A 4,156-nucleotide genomic window follows, 5' to 3' on the forward strand; every position below is an offset into this window, starting at 1 on the left:
TGTGCTGATAAGCAATATAAACTTAGTGACTTAATAAATATTGTACTTAAATTTAAAGTAAACCAAGTGCGTATTTTTTGGGTCATAAAGAATTGGACGGTTTCGACAGCTATTGAAAAAGCTCAGTAGCTCAACAACAGTTTTGATTTTACAGACAATTCTGGGTTAGGTCAGGCTGTCCAGGGCAGGTTCGACCCGATGCCCACAGTCCGCACAATTATGATACCGCGATATATTTTGGACGTCTCGAAACTACCATCTCTACAAAAAACTCACATCACTAACATCAAAACATAAACAACAAGATTGGACGACAATTTTTGACGGAATTGGTGGCTTGGATGTGAAGGCCACGACGCACTCACCCATCCAGTGGTGCCTCCTGGTCAGCTTGGGGCATCACCCATTCTCCGGCGGACCGAATCCTATGCCAGGCGGTCTGGTGACCGACTCATCTCGCCCAGGTAAACTCCTTACCAAGGTTCATGACGCTTTAATATTACATTATAATATTTCATTTTTGCTTTGCTTAAACTAACAATTCAGAGTTTCCTATTTGGGTCCTAAGTCCCTGACGTGACCGTGACCCTAGCCAGGGATGCGCTCGCGCCCAGGCTGCCGCTTAGGAATCCAAAGAAGTGGGCGGTGCAGAAATGGCCAACAACCAAAAGTAAAAAAAAAATGCACCGTATGTACCCCTTTCCTACCTCGGGTCCCTAATGGAGCTCCAACAGAAACCACAAGGGTGGGTCAAAATGAAATCTGAAGTTCTTTCTTCTTTAAACCCTTTTTGGGACAATTTACAGCACTTGTGTTGCACCAATCCCGGACTCGTTTTCGGAGACGCGGAGGACAAGACACCATGGACTCGGTGTTATCGTAGTCGTGTTACCAAGCAAAACTACACATATAATGGTCTCTTTCAAGGTTCTAATGAAGTATCTAATTAATGAAAACTGCATTAGAGTGTCATACGGCTATTACGGTTTTATATTCCCACTCTTGTATGCACGAGGTATAAAAATATAAATTGATGTATAAATGGGAGTCGCTGAAGATAATACAAATGCTTTATAGCTTTATTTGTTTTGCTTTGCCAAAATTTTGATTTCGGAAAGTTCTAATTGATCTTGCCGAGCACGTATCCTCAGATATTTACATACATACTATGTATGTATGTACTTATATAGATACATATGCATATATGTACATTCCCAGCAGACAAAAACTCCGTAAAAAATATTAAAAACTGAAGTTTTGCGGATCGCAGGCGGACAAAACGTCCGATTTTAGGCTCAAGATCGGTAGCAAAGTAAATTACTTGTCCTGGGGTTTGTGGCAGCAAAACCTCTCATTTTCGGAGCACGAACTAATAGCGTTTGCGGACGCTGTGGCGAGACCGGAAACGGTACCGATAGCAACCCCTTTACGATACCCGAAAAAGGATCGTTTGCTGACCTGTGGCAATACCGCAGGAAGTACTGTTTGCGGACCTTTTGACGATGCGTTTCAGATACATTTTTAATATCTTTTTCCAACTAAATTTTTTTAGAATTTCGGGTTTTTTAAATGTAAATAAAACATACATTTATTTATGTTTATCATTATTTATTATTTATCATTATTTAACTTAAAAAATAAACATTTTACTTAAGATTTGTTTATTTCCTTTAAACTAATAATACCTAATACTAATACAAACCGTCCTGTGCATTCTGCTTTTGTGTCGCTCTATCGAAATCTGCGTGCTCCAACGCAAATTTGTTTATAAAAGCGGCTGTAAAAATATAAATTATTATAAGTATATAAGTATGTCTAAATTAGACAGCGGAATCGCTGTTTATTTCGCTACCGAGGTAGTGTGACCAAAAAAAATTAAGGAAAATCCTGAAATGCCATGAAAATGTACTGTTTATGGTCACACTGGACAGCTGTTTGTAAACAAATATTCAAAAAAAAATATTAAAAATATTAATAAATATTGCATTAAAATGTATTTTGTGGGTTAAATTCCATATTATGGGCTTCCCCTTGACAGCCCCTATCAATGCCACCTTTTTCCTTCAACTTTCCCTCCATTAGGGATGTCTAAATAAATCAAATGAATTATTTAGACAGCGCGATATCAGCTGTTTACTATCTTGATCTGGCAACGCCATTCAATTTTCGCAGGCTTCATTTTCGTCGTCAGAGTACCGAAAAGACGACGTGTCTAAAAGTTCTTCTTCTTTTTTTTCGACACCGTTTTTTTTTATATGGAGTTTGGCCGCTGTATAAATTTAGACAGCGGTTATTTCTCGTCAGAGTACTAGGCTTAAGGTACCAACGTTGCTCAAAACGGTTCAAACCCAAAATAATAAATAAAAATTAATCATAAGCAAGTTTAATTTTTACATATATTTACGTTATTTTGTTTAATTAGCTTCTTTATTTACGAAATAAATTATAAATAAAAAAACTTTCCGTGTTCCATTTCCCATCGTTCCATTTTAAAATTAATACATTCTTCCCACCAGTGTTGCCAACTCTTCATGGTTTGAAAAAGCTAAACCCAATTTCGAAAAAAGCTAGAAATAGCCAGCAAATTTTGATGATAGCGAAAAAATAACGGGGACAGAAAACATGTTTTTTTTGTATTAATTGTTGAAAAATTTTTGAAAAATGGTCAAGTTCCTCTATCATCACCTCTACTGCAACTGAATTTATGTATATGTATTTGGTTTGTGTTTTTTTTTTTTCAAAAGTTTGTAATTTTGTTTTTCAAAAATTTTTCAACATTTTTTTTTCAAAATGCTGTCAAAATTTTTTTTTTTCAAAATTTTGTCCACAATTTTTTTAATAAAATTTTGTCAACATTTTCTTTAATTTTTTTTTTAATTTTGCCATTTTTTTCTATAATTCTGCCAAAATTTTTTTTTTCCAAGCTTTGACAAAAAATTGTTTGTTCAAAAATTTTTTTTTATTTTACCAACTTTTTTTTTTAAACTTTGCAAGTTTTTTTTTTTAATTTTGTCAATTTTTTTTCGAAATTTCGTAGTAAGAATCGATTAAGAAAATGTAATGCTCTTTTGGCATATCGATGTTTTCCTTGCAATTCAAATGGAAAAATACTACGAAGTATTTAAGTGAGGCATTATAAAACATCATAATACATGAAAGATAATAATACAAAAATCTAAAATTACGGCAATTCTGTTGGAAAATAGCTATAATTCCTGCTAGACACTAGTTCACAATATCCCGCATTTAGGTTTTGAAACACGCCAGATATAGTGGTAAAATAGCTAAATTGGCAACGCTGCTTCCCACACAGCGCATTTGTGAGGCACGGTTGGGATTTTTCGCAGATGCGAAACTCGTGTTCCCACAGGTAGTGGTAGGCTGTTTACAATACATAGTAGCAATTGGGGACACTTTAGGGCAATAATACACAAAAAAAAAAAAACGCCAACTATTTTGGGTATGCTTTAAAACAGGGGTGCCCAAACGTTGCTTATGGCAGAGCAACGCACCAATACACATAAATGAAAACACAAATACATTTACGCAAAAGTTTTTTTTTACTTCAAATTTCTGCACTAAAAAAATGAAAGTAAATTCAAATTAAGATATCGAAAGTAATAAAAATACATGAAAATACATTTTAACAATGCATTGGGGCTCACCATAGCAATTTTTACAAAATAAAAAATTAGATTCTGCAATATCAAATATCTTGCCCGCAACGCAAAATACAACTGATTTTTCGCGATGTACTTTTTTCGGCGATCCAACAACAATTTACATTCGGACAAGCAAGATAACGGTGAAGCCTATGAAAGTGTTGTTGCCGAGATCAACGAAGACGTGGAGAATGAAGAGAATACGCAAAATTGTTTGTGTAATCTGCTTTGCCTATGGAGTGAGCCGTGCATGCATACGGCGATTGCTCTGCCTATGCTAAAGAGCAATTACAAAAGCAATGCGAGCACAAAGAGCTATGGGCTGGGCATGACTGCTTTAAAATGTGGCGCCAAAGCTACAAGCATGCCCAAAATAGTTGTTGTCGTTTTTTCTGTATATTCTTGCCCCAATTGTTACTATTTAATATGAACCGCCTGCCTCTACCTTTTTTTTAAAGATTTTGGATGCCTATACCACCTACAGACACTCTTCA

At 35.4% G+C, this 4,156-nt stretch overlaps 1 long non-coding RNA gene across 1 annotated transcript; it reads left to right on the plus strand.

Moving 5' to 3' along the window:
* The first annotated feature begins 282 nt into the window (after nucleotides 1–282).
* LOC108074260 (uncharacterized) lies at nucleotides 283–1,067 on the plus strand. Its single transcript, XR_001770686.3, has 3 exons — nucleotides 283–464; nucleotides 547–745; nucleotides 807–1,067. It is a non-coding gene; the product is annotated as an uncharacterized lncRNA (long non-coding RNA).
* The last annotated feature ends 3,089 nt before the right edge of the window (nucleotides 1,068–4,156 follow it).

Source organism: Drosophila kikkawai, chromosome 2R, assembly GCF_030179895.1.
Source record: "Drosophila kikkawai strain 14028-0561.14 chromosome 2R, DkikHiC1v2, whole genome shotgun sequence".
NCBI classification, from domain to species: domain Eukaryota; kingdom Metazoa; phylum Arthropoda; class Insecta; order Diptera; family Drosophilidae; genus Drosophila; species Drosophila kikkawai.